At 41.8% G+C, this 22,804-nt stretch overlaps 1 protein-coding gene across 21 annotated transcripts in view; it reads right to left on the bottom strand.

Annotated features, from left to right (window-relative positions):
* The window catches only part of LOC101935566 (glutamate decarboxylase 1-like), a 99,924-nt gene that overhangs the window by 55,823 nt on the left and 21,297 nt on the right, over positions 1–22,804 (bottom strand). The window contains exons 4-5 of one of the 21 annotated variants that reach the window (XM_065584814.1): positions 16,784–16,825; positions 12,664–12,755 (exon numbers count right to left, since the gene is read on the bottom strand). The exons of 17 other annotated variants lie outside the window; for them this stretch is intronic. The gene's annotated coding sequence lies outside the window, so the exon portion shown is untranslated. Of the gene's footprint in view, positions 1–12,663; positions 22,268–22,804 lie in introns of those variants that run through there. 3 more of the 21 variants (XM_065584815.1, XM_065584818.1, XM_065584809.1) reach the window with 3 other exon arrangements.

Genomic DNA, 22,804 nt, shown 5'->3' with positions numbered 1-22,804 from the left:
AGCTAAAATTTCTCTCAAATAGTGAACTCTTCCAGGAAAGCTTGAAGCTAACTAGCATGAAGCTTGAATTACTCAGAGCTCTGCATAGCAGTTATCTACAGAGCTGCAGTTTTAGTAGCTAGTTGATCAATGTTTGATTCTTCTCTGGCCTCTGAACAGATCATCTGGTTTTCAGTCATTTTTCCATGAGAACTATTTGCCATATTACAATAATAAATAAAAAATCCTTTTTTTTTAACAGTTTAGACTAAGGAACTATCAAGCAGGACTTTACATAGATCTTTGTGTATATCGTTTGTAAATCACATGGAAAAGAGATGCACTAAATGTATAATTGAAATACAAATACTACTTTGGAGGTATTTGCAGGTACAGTTCTCTTTCTGAAACTGCATTTAAACTGCTTCTATAAACTGTTTTCACATTGCACTAATTTCCATGTTAGTCTGTATGTCAAGACATTCTGTTTAAATTAAGGGCTTCTTTACATAGGGAAAATAGCCTGGAATAGCTATTCTGCACTAGCTACCCATATGGACACTTGGCAGTTTACTTTAATCCACTTTGGAAATGACTTTCAGTGCTGAAAAAAAGAGTCCATACAGGGAGCTGGTGTTGAATAGCTAGTGCACTTTTAGTTCCCACCTTAGTTTATTTTGCAGCAACTTCCCCGTGTAGACAAACACTTAGGCCCTGCCTACACTGGCAAGTTTGTGCACAGTAGGGTTACCATATTTCAGCAAGCAAAAAAGAGGACGGAAGGAGCCCCGCCCTAGCCCCGCCCCTGCCCCTCCCACTTCCCGCCCCCCCAGAACCCCCAACCCTCCCCCCGTTCCTTGTCCCCTGACTGCCCCCTCCTGGGACCCCTGCCCCTAACTGCCCCCCAGGACTCCACTCCCTATCTAAGCCTCCCTGCCTCTTGTCCCCTGACTGCCCCAACCCTTATCCACACCCCCACCCCCAGACAGACCCCTGGGACTCCCACGCCCCATCCAACCACTCCCCACCCCCTGACAGCCCCCCCCAGAACTCCCAACCCATCTAAACCCCTCTGCTCCCTGTCCCCTGACTGCTCCGATCCCTCTCCCCACTCCTGCCCCCTGACAGCTCCCCCCCAGAACTCCCAGCCCCCCACCCCCCCGCTCCTTGTTCCCTGACTGCCCCCTCCTGGGACCCCTGTTCCTAACTGCCCTCCAGAACCCCACCCCCTACTTGTACCCTGACTGCCCAAAACTTTCTCCACTCCTCCCAAAAAGCCCCCCCCCCGTTTCTTGACTGCCCCCTCCAGAACCTCCCTGCCCCTTCTCCTGCCCCCTGGCCCCCTTACCCTGCTGCTCAGAACAGGGTGTTGGGCTCTGTGCCAGCCGGACACGTGGCTGCGCTCCCTAGCACAACAAAACCCGGTCCCTGGCCCTGCACAGTGCTGCCGGACTGGGCTGCAGGGGAGAGCTGCCCTTGTATCAGCACAAAGTGCTCTCGCTCCCGTTTTGCTACGCTGCATGGCAGAAACCGCTCCCAGTTGCAAAAGGGGAGGGCTGCACTTTGTGCTGATACACTTGCTCAGAATGCAGGGCTCCTCTACAGTTGCTCAGAATGCAGGGCTCCTCTACAGCTCCTCTACAGCTGCTCCTGAGTCCAGCCCGGGACTTTCCTGCAGCCCTCCCAGCCGCTCGCTCTGCTCTGCCGGGGGAGGGGGGAAATCCCGGACATTTTGAGTGCTTTACAAATTCCCCCCGGACGCTATTTTTAGCACAAAAAGGAGGACATGTCCGGGTAAATCCGGACGAATGGTAACCCTAGTGCACAGTAAAGCAGCTTTCTGTGCTGTAACTCCTGAGGTGTATACACTGCCAAGCCACTTAGTGCATAGAAACTACGCAGTTGTAGCGCTCTAAAAAAAGTCACCCCAACGAGAGGCATAGAGCTTTCTGCACCGGGGCTACAGTGCTGCGGTGCCAGTGTAGACACCGTTGCGATTACAGTGCTGTGATTGGCATCCGGGAGGTGTCCCACAATACCTGTTCTTACCTCTCTGGTCATTGGTTTGAACTCTACTGCCCTGCTCTCAGGTGACCAACCATCATCCCCATTCCATACATTCCTTTGCAAATTTGAAAATCCCCTTCCTGTTTGCTCGGTGATGCGTGCAGTGGTCTCAGTGCATCTTTCCAAGTGGTCATGGCTGCTCCATGCACCAGGCGATCCCCCGCTTGGAGCAATGCCGAGCTGCTGGACCTCATCAGCATTTGGTGAGAGGATGCTGTGGCACTCCAGTCCCAGTCCCAGTGGCACTCCAGCCGTAGGAATTATGATACCTATGGACAGATTTCATGATGCATGATAGAAAGGGGCCATGACCGGGACACACCACAGTGCAGGGTCAAAGTGAAGGAGCTGCGGAACGCCTACCACAAGGCACGGGAGGCAAACTGCCACTCCAGTGCTGTGCCCATGAGCTGCCGGATCTACAAAGAGCTGGACACAATAGTCGGTGGCGACCCCACCACCACTGCGAAGGCCCTTGTGGATACTTCGTTGGCTCGCGTGGCAGTCGAGAGTGGACTGAGCCAGGAGGAGGACATCTTGGACAAAGAGGGGGAGGGGGACCCAGAGGCAGAGGATGACTGGAAGGTCAGAGATGCATGCAGTCAGGAGCTCTTTTCTACCCTGGAGGAGCCTAGCCAGTCACAGCAACTGATCAGTAGCAGTCTGGAATAGCCAGCTTTCACAGTGCAATCGCCACATGCTTCTCCAGGAACGGGGCAGCTCTCATTCTCGTGTCCTTGTGCCGCAGGGCTGGGGCGAGCTCATCACACAGTCCCATGAATGTGGCTTTCCTCATGCAAAAGTTCTGCAGCCACAGCTAGTCATCCCAGATGTGCTTGATTATGTGATCCCACCACTCAGTGCTTGTTTCCCGAACCCAAAAGTGGCGTTCCACTGTGGTCAGCACCTCCGTGAATGCCACAAGCAATCTCGTGTCATAGCTACTATGTGTGGTGAGATCAATGTCGCACTCCTCTTGCCTTTGTAGTTTAAGGAATAACTCCACTGCCACTCATGACATGTTGGTCAGAGTGAGCAGCATATTGGTCAACAGTTCGGGATCCATTCCTGAAGCCTGAAAGAGGCAGGGCACACAGTACAGAAACCGCTGAAAGATGGTGCCAAATGCAGACGGAAGCACAGGGATTGCTGGGATGTGAAGCAATACATCACGGCACATTGCGACAGGACCCAGGATGCCCTGCAACCCCCCTGCCTTCACACAACTCTTAGTGGCAGAAGAGGAAGAGATGCTCTGTGGGATAGCTGCCCAGAGTCCACCGCTCCAAATACTGCTGAAAGTGCCGCAAGTATGAACATGCTATTGCGCGGGCAGCTGTCAGTGTGATCACACAACAACGGTTTCCCTTCTGCATGCTCTGAGCAGTGCTGTAACTGCTGGTGCTGCAACTTTGCCAGTATAGATCTGCCCTAAGTCTCCCCATAAAAGGTGGATGATAATAATTCCCTACTTCATGGGGTATTGTGAGGATAAATACCTTAAAGATTGTTAGGCTCTCAGGTAATCAGAGCTGTATAAGTACCTAAGATAGATACCATCACCAAGCACCATCAAAACTTTTTGGGTGTGTTCCGTATGGTTATACTTTCCTACCTTCCAAACAATAACAAATTTCACTTCAAGTTATGATTGCAAACTAACCACAAAACTGAAAACAAAATCTAGCCCAAACTGGTCCATTTACATGCAAAACTGAAGAGCTTGCTTGGCTTGGGAGTGAAGCTATCAGTCAGTCCAAGTGTGCCAGAAATATTCTTTAACTTTTCAACTAAAGTGATCTAAGTTTCAAATTTGTAATGAAATCTGAAACTGGGTGAATTTTGCAGGCCCTCATCGCCTGGTGCAAACATTTTCCAGAGCTCTAATGTCAACCAGCTTAAGAACAGACTTTTTTTAAAAAGCCTTTTTAAAACTTAGATTTCTGACTGACACCGTAAATCTGTTATAATATCATCGTCCCCTTTTGACCCAGAATATTAGACACAAAGAACAAAGATCCCCAAGTAATACATTGTTGTAAGAGAAACATATCACTTACTTGTGAAAGGTTCTGGGAGGGATATTTTCGGGTGTGTGCAGGAACTGCAAGTCTCCCATTTAACATTAAGTGTAGGAAATACAAGAATTCTTGCCAATAATCCATAAACATTCTCACAAGTTGTTTCTGGTTTGCAATAGACAAACTGTACAGTAAACTTCCTAAGAATAGTGCACTCATACTCAAAGATGAAAGGAGAGCATATACTCAGCAATTAAAGCTTATTTGTGAACAGCTCCCATTGACTTCAGTGGGATTTGTGGGTGCTCACCACTTCTGAAGAGTGAGCCATTTTTATTTAGATATCTAAATGTGGCTTTTAGAGCCTAATGTTTAGATACCCAAGTTAATAAACTCTGGCTATTGGGCTCATAGATAGCTTATTTTGGAGATGGGAGATTGTCTGCCATGATGCACTTAATCCATCTGGGGCCCATAGAGGAAAATGAGGACATGAGGCAATCAAACTACAGCACCCACACATTTTCATTTTGTTGAAAACCCAATTTTGTATGAAAAAAAGAGTTAAAAATTTTAAAATATTTAACCAGCCCTACTGAGGATGACATAAATTATGTGACTATGGCATGTGCTGAATACAGCACTGTTTGTACCTGTAAGGGTCCGCTCACAGAAGTTGTCACTGAACCAGCCACTGATGGTTTGATGGGAAGTTCTGAATTAAAAACAAACAAAAAAAATGCTTCCACCCAAAGGGTCCTACTTACCTCACCCTGAAAATGACCTGGGAGCTCCCCAGAAGGCAGCTGGGAAGAGGACCCCCCCCCCCGTCACCTGCTGAGGACACTGGGAAGGGGCACAATGTCCCATCATTGCACTCTTCAAATGCATGTAAGATAAAGTAGTGCCAACAGTCAAGTCATAACCTGGATGCGAGGAACAGCATGGGATGTACCTATTGGAAAGGTGTTTGTATATGTTTCTTGGGCTAGGATTTAGTGAAATGCATCATTTCAGGTTTGGAACCTTTTTCCAAACTGGAGTTAAGGTTCCCATATAAAGTAAACCCATCTTAATTTTTGGTGAGTTTGGTTTTGTATGAGCCTATTGCACAACCATGGATGTACTAGATCTTTCTCTACTAAGTAGATTAATATATTTAGTGCCACATTTGAGTGAGAGGACCACATACAAAAATGCACATGAATTAAACTTCTACAGTTACATAAATTACTATTTAATCTTCTAATTATACATTTTCACATGCATTTGCATCAATTTCACCCCCCAAATGAAGATATATAAGTGTGTGTACATTTTTGCACATAATTTAGCATCTTTTGTCCATAATTTGACTCAAGAGGCTACGTTTTCATCATGTACAGAATGTGACTGCAATTACGACAACACACATAGATATTAGTTGCACATAGATATTAGTTTTAAGATGTTCACATACTTGCTTGTGCACATACTGTGGTAAATATATGTGCATTTGCAGGAAGTGTACATGCAATTGCAAGCCTATATATTGTAGACATGCTGATTTGTACAGACTTATTGTTTTTCCAACTTCCATTACCATCCATAGGAGTTATGCTTATTTATCTGAATATGGAATTTTGCCCTTATTGTCTATATGAAATGTGTGAAACATGAATATTTACTAACCTCTAGAATTAAACTGTTAGTCACTTATTTCACTAACTTGACTCACAGCTACTCTGCCTTCTAATACTAGCTTTATATTAGGAAAGTACTGAACCCCACATTTGCATTTGTTGTGTGAAAAAGGAAAGTGAAAAACCAGTTCTCCTTGAGTAAGAAAACTGGCATTTGGATGCCAGCTGCCAATTTTGGTTTTAAAATGGATGGATGCTGCGTGGCAAATATCAGCAAGAAGAGGTCCTGGACACATTTTGAAAAGTATCAGATTTTAGCCAGCTAAATGATAAAATACATATATCTTATAATTTGCTAATTATGAATGTATTGGTGAAATAACGTTATAGGTTATTAGCAGTTGAAGCTTATGCCTTATCTCATCAGAAGGGCAATTAATTTCCCCCTAAATTTGCAATAAATCTAAGATTTTATCTGTCACTTTTAAGATTTGATAAACAGTTTCAAAAGATTAGGCTTGAACATCCCAAACCACCAGGGAGGTGAAAGTTGTGCTATCTCTCTTTGTAAAGTTAGTTTTCCCTAGAGTTGCATTTTTAATCAACTTTTTCCTCAATCAGGTACCTATGCTAGTCTATAGCCAATTAGAAGCATCACCAGGTTTTTTGCCGCCCTAGGTGGCGGAAGGTTCCGTCCCTGGAATGCCACTCCTGACAGAGGTGGTGGATGGTCCCACCCCTGAAATACCGCCACCGACCAGGGAGGCCGAAGATCCGTCCGCCGCGGTCACCGCCCCCCAAATGTTAGTGCCCTAGGCGACCGCCTAGGTCGCCTAATGGGTTGTGCCGGCCCTGTAGCCAATACAGTCTGAACCAAAGATGCCCAGCCCTGCATCAGTGTGTATGTTGTTGCTCACCCACTTCCTTACACACTCTGCAATGGTGCTGCAGTAGCCACATTTCTGTAGGCCCCAGAAGGTGTTGTGCTACTACTATGCACTACTCAAAACTTCCAGTGGGTTTATGACTCTACATCACAAGGCTGTGTCTTCAAGGCTTAGTTAAGCTTGGTACTCTTGAGGAAAACCATTAGTAGTATGTCAGATTTTGCTCAAATAACGGGCTATACTTCTGGCAGATAAATGAAGCAACTGTGAAACCAAGAGGTCAAATTTTGCCCTCACTTAAACCCATACAACCCCATTGAAGTCAGTGGGGCTGAAGAGGTGAAATTTTTGATGTGATTACAGATCATTCCTGAAGCACAAACTGACATACTGTTAATGTTAGCACTATGATATAGAAAAAGTCAGAAAGGTTCTTAAAGGAGCTGCTTGCATTCTCTCCTTTCGTGGAGGGAATTCTAGAGGAGGACCATAATAAAGCCTGCCACAACAATTCTGGAAGCTGTAAAAGCTTCATTTGCCTTTCAAACAACTCTTTGAGCATTGCATGTTCTCCAGAAATATAATTTGAAGACAAAATTAATCTTACACAGTTTCTAAATTGGTCACCTGTATAGGTAGATTAAGGATAGTGACATGGTGAATCCAGCCTCCCTCGAACTGCAGCCAGTCAGAAGGTATCAAATTAATAAAAATGCTCTTCTGTCCTTATTATAGTACCCAATTTCTTAAAGCAGATTGTCTCAGAGGGGCTAATTGAGATAAGTATTTATCTACTTTAACAATCATTGGTAAGTTATTTTATGAATGGTTAATATTCTGTCTCATTTTCTCCACTGTAGTGCAGCAATCTAGTGCTGTACCATAAGCTGAATTGATGACAGAAAATTAACATAGCTGACTGCAGGAGGACCCCACCATAGAAAAATCCTCTGATTGTGTGACAGCCATTAGGGCACTTATGACAGCCCCTTCCTGGATCTGAAATTGGGGGTCATGTGGAGGTGGGGGAGAGGAGTAAGAGGGAAGGGAGCATGGCTGGGACTGTTAAAAGAGTGCCATATAAAAGATATAAGTATGTTCATACATACACGTGTGCATGCACACAGTGCAGATAGTTATGATTTACAGAGCAAAAATAATAGAAAGGGAAAAAATTGGATCTCACATGAGGAAGTCAGAGTAACTGAATTTGGACAATATGTGCTGTGCTCTATAGACTAGACCTTCTAATTTGGCATTTGAGTTATCGCTGGCAAGAGGCTGGATTCTTTGCAGCTTAAATAAAATGAAATTAGAAGCCGAGATACATGGAAAAATTATATGACATAATATTTGTGTGGAAATGTGAAAGTATTAGATTAATAAGTCTAAGCATCTCTGTAATTTGAATGATTATGATTTTTCAGTTCATGTATTAGTAATGATAAAATATTACAAAGAGGGAAAAGGGTTAGATATCTGTATGTATGTGTATATATAGATAATTAAGGGTGCCATCCACTGGCATATCAGAAAATGTTCATAAATCTGAAGGTTCAGTCAAGTTGTTGCTGGGTTGCACTGCAAATAGTTTCTGGATTAGGGAGCTCTTAACAACGACTTGTGTTATGTTCTTACATTCTTATGACTTTACCGCATTAGAGCCGGTGGAAAATTTTCAATTAAAACTTTTTATTGGAGAATGATTTTTTTCCTTCTGTACATTTACTTTCTGATGAAAAAACTGAAATGAAAAATGCTGATGTTTTGGGGGATTTTATTTTTTAATTTCTTGTAAAAAATTCTTTCCCCTTTTCCCAGAGGGGGGAAAAAATCAAAAAAGTGATAGTTTTTCCCTCCCAAAACAAAACTATTATTTTATTTTATCGTATTTGGTCAAAAATAAAATTAAAAAATGGATCATTTTCAATAAAATGATATATTTTCACTTTCATTTTCTGTGTGTGTGTGTGTGTGTGAGAGAGAGTGAGTGAGTGAGTGTGTCACAGATTTTTGTGACCAGCTCTGCCAGGTGCCTTGATGATTCCCAGATGCTCTATAAAGGCCTTATCCAAAGCCCATTGAAGTCAACAGAAAGACTCCCATTCATTTTGGACTTTGGATCAGAGCCTAAAGCTCTTGGGGAAGTTGTACCTTATACTTGTATGGGGGGACTGGCCTACACACAATTCTCCTAGGATCAGGACAGTACAAAGAAAGCTTAAAAGTTAAAACTAGACTTTGCAAATCCTTCCATACCCATCCTGATTTGCACGATACACTACTCATCCTTAGCTTATGGATGCATTTCATAACACTGACAGAGGAGTATTTATTCAGTTCAACAGCCACAGGAAGTTGTTTTATCTGCAATGCTTCCATGCTTGCACAAAAGTGTCTGATTTACTTATTAAGGAGTTTCTATTTGCTGATAACTGTGCACTGTGTTGCTCAATCGATCGATGACATTATTCAATTTTAACTAATCACTTTGCTTATGCAGTTAACCATTTTAGTTTCACAATTACCCTAAAGAAAACTGAAATATTGTACCATCCTCTGCCAGATGATGCACACGTCCACCCAATTATTAAGATCAACAATGTTCCAAGTCCATGGAGAAGTTTTGCTATCTACGGAGCATGCTCTCACAGAATGCCACAACTGATGACGCCAAGGCAAGTCCTGCATTTGGAATGTTGTCCCACTGCCTCTGGAATGATAGGGGTGTCAAAATAAACACTCTGCTAAACGTCTATTGGGCAACTATGCTAACAACACTTCTATATGGTTGTGAGACATGGACAACACATCGCCCCGTCCCCCATATTAGGAAACGTCATCAGTTTCATATGTGAGGTTTCCTGGCAGTTTGTACAGTCAAATGGTGGGAGAAGAATCCTAATACCAAAATCCTTAATTGTTGGATGTCTGCACTCAAAGCATGCTCATAAAAGTTCAGCTGCATTGGTCTGGTCACCTCATTCATATGCGGACTCGAGATCATCCAGCGCCATATTTTACAGTCAGTTAAAGCAAGGCACCGAATCTCATCGTGATCAGTATGAATTATATAAAGACACAATGAAGTCAAGCTTGAAAGCATGACCAGAGCAAGGTAACAGCAGATTTGTCCTGTTGCTATTAACAGCTTTGAAGCAAGGCACACATCAACAGCTTATGCAAAAAGCATGAATTCCACAAAGCAAAGATACAACAGTCTGCAATAGTCATGGACAGTTTGTCTGTCCCTCTGGCAGTTGTGGTTGCAGTTCTCGCATTGGTCTCTTCTCCCATATATGTATTCATTTATAGTGTTTGCTGAAGTCTCATACCTGCACACCATTGTGAGACTCCATTCATCCTTTGTCAAAGATCGGGGCCTTTATTTTTAACTGGGGAATTATGGCCAACTTTACAGCAAACTAATTGTCTGATCAAAATTCCATTTGGTAAAATATTATCTTTTGAAATTGTGAGGACATTGGCAAAGCCAGCATTCCATCCTCATTCAAATGGTCTGAAAAACTCACATCTACTTCAAGACCCACAAGAAGACCTAAATACAGAATATATCATGATAGTCTCTCCTCTGTCTTTTTAGATTTTTAGCTCTGTGGTGCAAAAACCTCTTATGTCTCTTTTCCAAGGCTTGTCTGTCATCACTTAATAACTAATAGATAAGAATTAAATATTCAGGGCCAAATTTTTTTGAAAAAACCCTCTAATTTGTGATATTTCCTCTCCCAACATACAACAGATGCAATTTTGTGGACACAATAATTTAGGAGTGAAATAAAATTTAGACAACTACCTGAATTGTGGGCACAAACACCATTTGTATCTGCAAATAGGAGACACTTCACTATGGTCTATTTAAGCTTGCATTTACTAGTGCTCAGAAAATTGTACAATTGATGGCCAGGGAAAAAAGTAGAGAATAGATGGAGTCCCCTTTAAAAAGTCTGGCCCTCAAGCATTTATGAAGTCACCAGAACCTCTCCTCATGAGTCTAATTTTTAATCAGCATTTTATGCTGATACTGGACATGCCTTTACAGCAATCCCAGAAGTGAACTCCTACTTGTTTATTCTGATAAACTATTTTTCAAATAAAAAAGAAATGTTCAAAGGTTGAAATAAGATAATCAAAAGCAGGAAATGAAAGTTCAGGGCCAGCTATAGTTATTGATGCCTTAACAACTTACTCTTATCATCCGGTAGCCACCCAAACTGAAATAGCTAATGAACATTTAGCAGTCCCCAATATTTTGCTGCCCTAGGCAACTGCCTGTCTTTTCTACGTGACAGACCAAACCTATAAAAGATAACCACTTATCTCAGCCCAACATTAAAATGGCTTTTGTTATAATCATTAGCTAATGCTTCAGACACAAATACAATTTTTAATGGAAACATTATACTCAAAGAATTTTAGACAAAGCTCAACATCCCAGGAGCAACAGCAACAAATGAGCAACAGCAATCAAAGTGGATAAGAAAGTGAGCAATAAAAAGCAGGACACAATGTAGAGTAATAGGAGCTAGAAGTGAATAATAAAGGAACAAGAGTACAGTAAACAATAAGTAAAATTATAGGCTTTATATAAACAGGAGGACTAAGATCTGTAAAGGCTCAATAGATGACAAGTATTTCAAAGTACCAGTAGGTAAATAATGGTGAGACTATTATATGAAAAGAAGAACATCCAAGACAAATATTTATGCATTATAAAGATTATGCCAAGCCTGAATTTGGTAGCTAACCATAAGCACCTCCCACTGAAGCCCACTTACACCAGATCAGAATCTGGCCTGAGAAGCTGATGGCATATGGTACACTATGAATCCTTAAAAGAAGTAAAAAAAAACACAAGAGTACTCATTCTCTCTCTGATGCACTGAACAGTCAAAAGGTATACATTTCTAGCCTTTTAAATCACATGAACCAATCATTTTCATAGCATTCAATTAGGTGTGACAGAAGCAACCCACTTTCAGGAGCCCATCAGGGGGTACTGCAGCTAAATACAGTAGTTCTGAAGTCTGGCAATGTTCAGAAGTGGAAAGTGGGCTAGGCCACAGTTTATGATATAATTAAATGCTTGCAAGCAGCTAGAGGCAACAAAAAATGAATTATGCATTTTAAATTAATAAGCTGACTCATTTTACACCCATTACAATTTAGCTATGACCTCAGCCAACAATAAGAAGCTGAACAATAAATGAATACAGCATGTCTTCCGGGGCAACTCAGCACAGTTTTAGATTTTGCTTATAGTTCTCAGATATTATAATAAATCCTGACTAGTTTTTTTAGAAGGAATAAATTACTTTATGTACAAGGATGCTTATTTGTTGTAGTAATCCATTTTGTTTTGTAATCACTGAAATACAGACACAATACATGTGATTGCAAATCTTCTTTTAAAAACCCAAAGTAGTGCTGTGAAGCATTTTTGAAATTTGTTTTACCATAAAACAATCTGGAAGTTGTTTTTGCATAGAAAGTTCTGTATCAGATGTAGAACAAAAGTTGTTTGTTTTTCCCCCCAGACATACAATTTAATCCACTATGACTTTGCTATAACACACTCACAGACTTTATAGTCAGAAGGGATCATCATGATCATCTAGTCTGACCTCCTGCACATTGCAGGCCATGGAGCCTCACACACCCACTTCTGTAATAGACCCATAACCTCTGGCTGAGTTATTGAAGTCCTCATATCATGGTTTAAAAACTTCAAATTACAGAGAATTCTCCATTTACACTCGTTTAAACCTGCAAGTGACCCATGTCCCAGGCTTCAGAGGAAGGTAACACCCCTTCCCCCCCAAGTTCTCTGCCAATCTGACCCAGGAGAAAATTCCCTCCTGACCCCAAATACAGAGATCAGTTAGACTCTGAGCATGTGGGCAAGACCCACCAGGCAGACAGCTGGGAAAGAATTGTCTGTAGTAACTCAGAGCACTCCCAATCTAGTGTCCCATCACCTTTCGTTGGGGATTTTTGCTACTGGCAGTTGCTGATGGGCCACATGCTGTTGTAGGCAGTCCCATCACACCATCCCCTCCATAAACTTACCAAGCTCAGCCTTGAAGCCAGTTAGATTTTTTGCTCCCACTGCTCCCCTTGGAAGGCTGTTCCAGAACTTCACTCCTCTGAGGGTTAGAAACCTTCACGTAATTTAAAGCCAAAACTTGTTGATGGCCAGTATATCCTTTTGTTCTTGTGTCCACACTGGCATTAAGATAAATAACTCCTCCCTCTCCTTGGTATTTATCCCTCTGATATATTTATAGAGAGCAGTCATATCTCCCCTCAGCCTTCTTTTTGTTAAGACTAAACAAGTGAAGCTTTTTGAGTCTCCTCTCATAAGGTAAGTTTTCCATTCCTCGGATCATCCTAGTGGCTCTTCTCTGCACCTGTTCCAGTTTGAATTAATCTTTCTTAAACATGGGAGACTAGAACTACACCAAGTATTGCAGATGAAGTCTGAACCAAAGTCAGCAAAAGTTATGCTATGGGCAACAGTTAGGCCCTGTTAAAAGCAGATGCTTGCCTGCAAGCCTGTGTCCGGTACACAACCTCGGCACCAGTATTGCTAGCATTGCTAAAACACACTGAATATGTAAACACATTCCAGCAGGCCAGCACAAGAACACTCCAACCTTTTGACAAAAGTGATGAATAGTGATATTTTGTCTGACACATCAGGAGTAAAAGTACAAAGACAAGTGGGGAATAGGAATGTTTTGTCTGAAATATCAGAAGGAAAGTTCAAGGGGAGGTAACAAACATTTCATGAAATATGTAAGATGATACGTAAATTGTTTAACCCAGATTGTTTGTCTAAGTCTATAAATGTTGGGATTCCTCTTTACCCTTCGTTCAGCCTAAGAGGCAGTGGAAAGTCCCAACATTTATTGAGCTGCATCCATTGTCATGGCATACATGTGTTGGTGTACCTGTAACCATTGAGCTGGGCATTAGCACCGTACTTTGTCGGCAATAAACCTGGCCAGACGCCTTTGCTACTAAACCAAGTCTAGTGGTCTTATTGCCTGGATGGAGATTATCCAGCCCCCCCGATTTAGTCACATTAAGCTATTTGAGTTTGGCTTCCACCTTGGATGTAGTAATTCCTGCCTCCATATCCTCATTCCCATTAGCCACCCTGTCATTACCCCTAAGCTCTTCATTAGAGAAACACCTGTCCGGGATGGTCTAGAAAATATTTAGTCTTGCCATGAGTTCAGGGGACTGGATTAGATGACCTCTCGAGGTCCCTTCCAGTCCTATATTTCTCTGATTCTATGATTAGCCCCATTAAAAACTGAGGCAAAGTATCTGTTTAGGTGCCAGGCTGGGCCTAGATTATCTTTAATCTCCACCCCTTCCTCAGTGTTTAGCAGTCCCACTTCTTCTTTCCATCTTATTTATATGGCTGTAGAACCTTTTACTACTGGTTTTCATTCCTTTTGCAAGGTCCAACGCTGCTTGGCTTTTGGCAGGTCTCACTTTATCTCTACACTTTCTGACCTCCAAGAGGTAGCTTTCCTTGCTGGTCCCTCCTATCTTCCATTCCTTGTAGGTTGTCTGCTTTCTCTTAATCACCTGGCTTGGTTTGCAATTCTTCCCTATAAAATTTCCCCCCTTGCTTGGGATGTAGGTTTTAGATATCTTCTGCAACTTTCAAAGTAATTCCAAGCCTCCTCCACATTCAGATCCTTGAGTTCTTCAGTCCTGTCCATGTCCCTAATTCCCTTAGTTTTTCTAAATTTAGTTCTTTTGAAATCAATGACCTTTGTTCCAGATTTTTTTTTTTTTTGGTCCCTCCATTTAGTTTAAACAGAATGAGCTCATGATCACTCAAAACAAGGTTGTCTCCTACAATCAGTTCTCTTATGAGGTCCGCACAACTCACCAATACCAAATCCTTTTTGATTTAGTTGGGAATTGGTCCTGCTTTGAGCAGGAGGTTGGACTAGATGACCTCCTGAGGTCCCTTCCAACCCTGATATTTTATGATTCTATCATTCTATGAATCTAAAATGGCATCACCTCTTTTTGATTCAGCAACCGTTTGGTGAAGAAATCTGTCAGCTATCACATCCAGGTAAATCTGGGCCCTACTATTATTAGTAGCACTTGTCCTCCAATCTATATCTGTCTGTAGCATACCTTAAGCAGTAGCCCAGGGAAAACTCTATTAGCTTTCTTTCCCAAAGTGATTCTGGCCCAAACAGACTCTGTCTTATCCATTCCATCACTTCTAATTTTTTACAGTGCACCTCATCATTAGTATACAATACTATTCCACCACACTTGCCTTTATTTCTATCTTTCCTGAACAGCATATACCCTTGAATACCTGTACTCCAGTCTTGACTATTATTCCACCATGTTTCTGTTATCCCTATAATATCTGCTTTCACTTCCTGCACTGGTAGTTTTAGTTCCTCCATTTTGTTGCCCACGCTCCTTGCATTCATGTACACACATCTTGATTGCTGCTGCTTGGCTTTTCCCATATTCCTCGCCCGATTGGATACAGTTATTCTACTGCCAGTATCACGTATATGACTGGTATCAGCACTATCCTTCCCCTTAATGTCCATTCTCCTACCCACTGCTCTTCCTTTCTCCATTGCTGTATTCTCTCTTACTTGATTTTCTTCCCTCTGAATATTAAAATCAGGTGTGGCGATTACATGAGCACCTACCTACTGTCTCTCCGGAGTTCTTAGTTTAAAGCTCTTAATGAGTTGTGCTTACCTCCATCGCAGAAGTCTATTTCCCTCCCTATTCAGGAGGAGTCCACCCCATAAGAACAGTCCTCTGCCCATGAATGCCTCCCAGTGGTCAAACATCCCAAAGCCCTCCTTATAGCACCACTGCTTGAGCCATCTGTTAATCATCAAAATCTTGCCTTGCCTTCCTTCTCCTCCTCTAGGGAAGGCAGAATCCCACTGGAGATACCTGAGCCTCCATTTCATTAAGCATCTTCCCCAGTCTCGCGTAGTCTCCCTTGATACATTCCAGCAAGAATCTAGCTGTGCCAGGACAATCAGTGGAGTCTTTCCTGCTCCCATTAGGATCCTCTTCAGCCTCAGATCCACATCCTGTATCTTAGCGCCCGGCACACAGCACACTCTTCTGTTCTCCAAATAAGCTCCGGTGACAGGCCTGTCTGTTCTTTTTAGTGGAGAGTGCCCAGTCACATAGACCTGCCTTTTCCTGGTGATGGTGTGATTCTCAGGCCTTCTTCCTCTTCTTTCTGCCTGCAAGTCTTCTCGTCTTTTATTCTCTCTTGCAACCATCTGCAAGTCATCCTGTATCCTCCTGGGGCTCTGAACTCTGGCTCTTCCCCTCTTCTTACAGGACTAGCCGCTCTTCTCTTCCTTGTCCTCCCACCTTCAGTTACTGCCTGCTGTGCCCCTTCTTCATTTTCCAACTCAGCAAACCTGTTCCTGAGCTTTGTTTTTCCTTCATTAACCAGTCTTTTCCCTTGCCTGATTCTCCTAGTCACATGCTTCCATTGACCACTTTCCTCACCCAGCCCGTCTCCCTCCAAGTTATTCAGCACAGCTTGCATCTGCAAGTCTTAACCAAGGGTGCCAGAACCTTTGGAGCAATGAGGGGAAGGGGTGGCGACACATCTTCAGTGGTGCACAGTTCATAAGAAATAATGAACATGACAAGTTTATTTGTTTAGCTGTCTGAAGAGGAGAATTTTATGGGACATCTCAACTCTAAATGAGATTATTCTGAAGATAACTGTTGTCCTGAATGACAATTTAAGTCACGGGTCCTATGGTTATTCATTCGAGAAGCATTCCCTACTGAAAACTGGGTCCTGAACCTTAAATATCAACCTTATTTTGGTAAGGCCAGTTTTCTTTGTCTCATTATAAGCAGTTTATCGTCCAGTTCACACAGTGAAAGGTTCCTTTATTTTAATATTTGGATTTGTGTTTGAAGGTATACCTCTATACAGTATATGTTCCATGGCTTTAAAAATCATGTCCCATAGTCCTCTCAATTGTTACAAAGACTTCATGTGTTACTCTTATTCAATATTTTGTGCTGGCACAATATCTTTCTAAGCAGTATCAGATCAAAAAGCATCCATATTTTTTATTCTGCAAATCTCCAGTGTTATCAAATTATATTTGTTTTTTCTAAAAGCATAACAACCTACCCTTGATGAGAACAGAATGTTCCTTTACGACCTTTCATCTTCCTTCAATGACAAAAATTAGATCAAGAATGAGTTATCAGAGCCCAAAGTAAACATCACTTCTTTAGTTTTCTTAATTACTCTGTCTAGTCATTCAAAGCCAAATTGTTGTATTTGATGACTGGCCCAAGTAAGAGGCAGAGCACAATTGAACTTTATTATGGCCCCATCTCTTCCCTGTTTGTCCCCCTCAGGGTGATCCTATGTTCCCAGGAGCAGTCTCCCAAGTACAGGCACTGTAGTTGTGATAGGCCCTTGAGTGAGCCATGCCAGGACCCGGGGGGTGGGGGAGAGGAGAGGGTTGCGTGAGGAACTACATAGATATTGAGGTGGTGCAATGAAGTGGGACTTGGTGGGCAAAACTGCAACTCAAAATCATAAGGGGCAGCTTTGCAACTGCTCCATGCCCACATTTTTAGCCCCTGAGCTGAAATACCAGCCCTGACCCCTCCATACAAGCTGTGTGGGAGTTTGTAGTTATTTGATGTCCACTGATCTGTCCCTCATTTTCCAATAACATTCCCTTCCATACCAATATTCAGAACCAGCTTGTAAATTGTCTCCCCAGTGCACAGAAGTGTACATGTTCTTCCTATGTAACTAATCTAACTGCCCACTCCCTCATGCAGAGGTACCATGGGGAATCATTGGTGAAGAGAATATTTTATGGGCTTTCTGCAAAAGAGCCCTGGTTCTGAAAAGCATACCTCGTCAGGAGAGCATTTGTGCTTAAGTCCACCAAGGCCAATCTCTCCTGAATAGGAATAAACTTCAGTGCTTTCCTGAATAGTGGCAAAGGTTAAGTTTACTTGACATCACTATATGAAAGGATGGATAATTAGCTGCATTTTTAAAAAATTAAGAATAAATTAAAATGGAACCTAGTCTTTTTTTTTTTAAGTTTGTGTTCTTAGTGAATAGATATATGGCCTACAGGAAATATTCTGAGAAGAGATTCAATTTAAAACCAGTGACTTACCCTTTATCAATAGAAAAAAAAAGAGAGTTACTGATAATACTTTAATCCAGTACAACCTGCATGTCTGTCAGGGAATGTACAGAAGCTTCTGTCCTAGAAGGTGTTTGTTCATCATCATTAGTTCCTTCAGTAACTGCAGGGCACTTTAATACATTACTCCAAAACTGCTCTTTCATTTTGTTGGCAGATAAAAAAATGAGTGAACCCAGGGGCTGTTCTAAAAATATTCCAAGCACAATTTTCCTCTTGCTGTGTTTAGATAACATAAGCTACAGTTACATTCAAATGTGTGAGGGGTTTTATTATTATTATTAGCAATATTATTTAGTTACACCACCTGGATGAATTCCTAGCTTATGATAGTTCAGCAAAATACAAATAAAAGATTCCTCCAGATTTTAAAGCATGACTGATCTGTCTTTCCTCCCTTTTCTTCACTTATTAAAAAAAAGTGAGAACCAGGGTCTGCTATCTACCAATATTGATCAACTTCTCTTTGATTAAAAATAGTCTATTATGAGAGAGAAGGAGGGGTGTTCGTGTGGGTCAGACACTGGCTTGAGAGTGGGACTCCGAAAACACTAAGGGAAAATAGTTGGAGCAAAAACCAGGCAGATCAAGGGTATTGTGGGAGGAAAGATGCAAAATTATAGCAATTCAGCTGGGGGGGGGGTGTAAACCAGACAGCGAGAAAAGTAAAGAAAGGATGCAGCAACATATGAATTTGTTGTATTGCACTAGATCAACTGCCCTCATTTTCATTTTGAAATCTGGTAGATGTGCAAGTGCTCCAGGCGCCTCATAATCATTTGCTTCCTTTTCTCCCTCTATACTGGACCCACCACAGTTTCCCTTCTGGCCCTTTATCTTTAAAACTACCGCTCTTTAGCTTTTGCATTTCTTCCTTTTTTCCACTTTACAAAATTGTAATCTTAAAACCACAATATTCTACAAAAGAGTCCTAAAGATGCAATGGAAAGCGCACTGATCAGATTCAGACAGCATACAACTGAAAGATGGCAAAGACTGTGAAGGATAGATTAAAAGCACATAAACATGAGAAGTGTACTGATATCAACAAAATGAGATTCAAAGAGTATAAATGTCAAAGAGGTTAACAGAAAGAGGAAGAATCAAATACTAATGTATTGAACAGGCTAGGTAATGGTCCTAATCATTCAAAAATCTACAGGTGGACTTTAGTAAAGGCCCTATCGTTAGAACTTCTGAGCTCCCACTGACTTCACCAGGAGTTGATGGTGATCAAAAACTTGAAAGATCAGGACCCCATATAGAAAAAAGGTTTACAGTTCTGGAATAAAATGACTATTATGATATGAGCTTCCTGGTCACATTTGCTACCTAGCACTCAGCATACAAAATAAAGAACGTCAGTTTCTGAGGCTGACAAACAAGGAAGACGTAAAAAATGAGAAATGGGGGGTGGGGAGGGTATTATGGCCTGGTTTATACACAGTTTTTGAACTGACAAATTATTTTTATGATTTTCTACTGATAATTGGTACAACTCCTAATGTGGACACACTTATACTGGTAGAAAGGTGCCTTAAACCAGTATAACTTATTCCCTTTCTATTCTGGGAACAAACTAGATAAGTATGGCACCTTTGCACTAATGTAATTGCTTCCACAACATTCTACTGTATGATGTTACTAAGAAATACTCCTAATCTGGAGAAGCCACCACAAACAAGTTCCTCGGAGACAAAAGACAAATTGGCACCTCAGCCAGGTATCAGTGAAATCAAATGGACCATCCCCTGATTAAGCGGCCACTCTTTGTCAGGAAAAAGGGTATGAGCGAGAAATTTATATTTTGGCAAAGAAATAACTGGAGGTTCCTGTCCCTACAGGCTTTCTGTCTCCTGAAGCCCAGGAGGAGATGATCCTCAAAGAAGAGGAAAAGGAATAAGAATGGGAAACAGATGCACCAAGATACTCCTCTTTCTCTCTACCCACAGCAGTACCTGAGGAACAAAGAAACAGCTTTGGACTGAGAGAGGGATCCTGTCTGAAAGGAATTCAGCCAGTAAAACTGCTGAAGCGAGTGGTGAGAGACACTTTTGCTTTGAATTCACTTAGCTTGTTATGTTAGGTGTTAGTTGCTTTTTACCTTTTATTTCTTTGTGACCAATTCTGATTTTTATGCCTTTTTACTGAGATTGTAAGTGATTACTTCTTTCTGTAGTTGTTAAACTTGTTTTATCTAAAACAGTGTGCCTGGTTTGAAGTGTTTGAGAAACTCCATTTGAGAGAAAAGGATTTGTACTTATCATTTTCTATTAATAAAATGACAGATTTTATATGAGCTTGTGTTGTCCAGGAGAGAGCTGGGCAGTACAAGAGGTACATTTCTGGGACTGGGAATTTGCTGGTGTTGATGTGCAGTGTAATTCAAGAGTGACTGGCCATAACACTCATACTGTGTAGCTGGGAGTGATTTACATGTTGGAGACTGTGTGTGAGCTGGTTGCTCTCACAGCGAAGTGGTGTAAAAGGTTGGAGAATTAACAGGACGCAGCTGTTCAACAGTCAGATTATACTCTGGGGAATGTCAGTTACACTGGTCTACAATTTTTGAGAAGTCGTCTGCTTCAGAGATAAAATGTGCTATTTATTATGTATTTTGATGTGCTGAATTCAAATATGACAATTAAAACAACTGGCTACTGTTTCTAAGATATTTAAGTTTTTACATTTTATGTCTATGTATATTGTGTAGATAGTAGAGTTTTAATCATAAATTGTAAACCTAGGTCTTTTCATGTGTTTATGGTTGCTTTACATGATAATATTTCACCTGTCCTGTTTCTGTAACACTTTAAAAATCAGCAAAAGGGTTATATAAATAAAATTTATTATGAAACAAAAGGCAAAAAACTATTCTGTACATAGTTTACTCCTATTCAGTGTCTACTCGGCGTTTCCTGGCTTGTCCCTTGTATTCATTAAATGGAGAATCTCTTGTCACTGTCCAGCAATAGTCTGCAAGCATTGATGGGCTCCATTTGCCCTGATAGCGTTTCTGCATTGTTGCAATGTCTTGGTGAAATCGCTCGCCGTCTCGTCGCTCACTGCTCCGCAGTTCGGTGGAAAAAAATCTAGATGAGAGTGCAAAAAATATATCTTTAGTGACATGTTGAAACCGAGGCTTTTGTATGCCTTGAGGAGGTTTTCCACCAACAACCTGTAGTTGTCTGCCTTGTTGTTTCCGAGAAAATTTATTGTCACTAACTGGAAGGCTTTCCATGCCGTCTTTTCCTTGCCACGCAGTGCATGGTCAAATGCATCATCTCAAAGAAGTTCACGAATCTGAGGATCAACAAAGACACCTTCCTTTATCTTAGCGTCACTTAACCTTGGAAATTTTCCACAGAGGTACTTGAAAGCTGCTTGTGTTTTGTCAATGGCCTTGACAAAGTTCTTCATCAGACCCAGCTTGATGTGTAAAGGGTGGTAACAAAATCTTCCTTGATTCAACAAGTGATGGATGCTGAACACTTTTCCTCCCAGGCTCCAATGGACTGTCGGAGTGGCCAATCTTTCTTGTTGTAGTGGGAATCTCTTGCACAACTATCCCATTCGCAGAGAAAACAGCAGTAATTTGTGTATCCAGTCTGCAGACCAAGCAAGAGAGCAACAACCTTTAAATCGCCACAAAGCTGCCACTGATGTTGGTCATAGTTTATGCACCTCAAAAGTTGTTTCATGTTGTCATAGGTTTCCTTCATTTGGACTGCATGACCAACTGGAATTGATGGCAAAACATTGCCATTATGCAGTAAAACAGCTTTAAGACTCGTCTTCGATGAATCAATGAACAGTCTCCACTCATCTGGATCGTGAACGATGTTGAGGGCTGCCATCACACCATCGATGTTGTTGCAGGCTACAAGATCACCTTCCATGAAGAAGAATGGGACAAAATCCTTTTGATGGTCACGGAACATGGAAACCCTAACATCACCTGCCAGGAGATTCCACTGCTGTAGTCTGGAGCCCAACAGTTCTGCCTTACCCTTTGGTAGTTCCAAATCCCTGACAAGGTCATTCAGTTCACCTTGTGTTATGAGGTGTGGTTCAGAGGAGGAGGATGGGAGAAAATGTGGGTCCTGTGACACTGATGGTTCAGGACCAGAAGTTTCATCCTCTTCCTCGTCTGACTCAAGTGAGAATGATTCTGGTGCATCAGGAACCGGCAGTCCTTCTCCGTGGGGTACTGGGCGTATAGCTGATGGAATGTTTGGATAATGCACAGTCCACTTTTTCTTCTTTGACACACCTTTCCCAACTGGAGGCACCATGCAGAAGTAACAATTGCTGGTATGATCTGTTGGCTCTCTCCAAATCATTGGCACTGCAAAAGGCATAGATTTCCTTGTCCTGTTCAACTACTGGCGAAGATTTGTTGCACAAGTGTTGCAGCATATGTGTAGGGCCCACCTCTTGTCCTGATCTCCAATTTTGCAGCCAAAATAAAGGTGATAGGCTTTCTTAACCATAGTGGTTATACTGTGCTTTTGTGATGCAAAAGTCACTTCACCACAAACATAGCAGAAGTTATCTGCACTGTTCACACAAGTACGAGGCATCTCTGCTCACTTTGGCTAAACAGAAATGTGTCCCTTTGCAAAATCAAACACTGACAAATAAGAGAGCACGACACTGTATGATTTCTAGAGCTGATATAGGGCTATTTGGTCAGCAGAGTGATGTAAGCTTCGTTATGATTGCATCATCCATGACTTCTAGGAATAACACGATGCAATTCATATCATGTATGACGCAATACCAGCTTCAGATTGCATCATTCATTGTTTTGCCTAAAAAGCAAGTACTGTCCAAACCCAGTCATAGATTTATTCATAGATCCAGTCCAAGATGTATTTTAGTCATTTCTGGTTTAAATTGAGATCCCTTCCCTTTATAACTCACTTATCCTCCGCCATTCCCAAGTCAATGGTCGTCTATACTTACCCAAT

The sequence above is a fragment of the Chrysemys picta genome, chromosome 2 (genome assembly GCF_011386835.1).
Source record: "Chrysemys picta bellii isolate R12L10 chromosome 2, ASM1138683v2, whole genome shotgun sequence".
NCBI classification, from domain to species: Eukaryota; Metazoa; Chordata; order Testudines; family Emydidae; genus Chrysemys; species Chrysemys picta.
The sequence above is the reverse complement of the archived record's forward strand: the minus strand, read 5'-3'. Positions and strand labels throughout refer to the sequence as shown.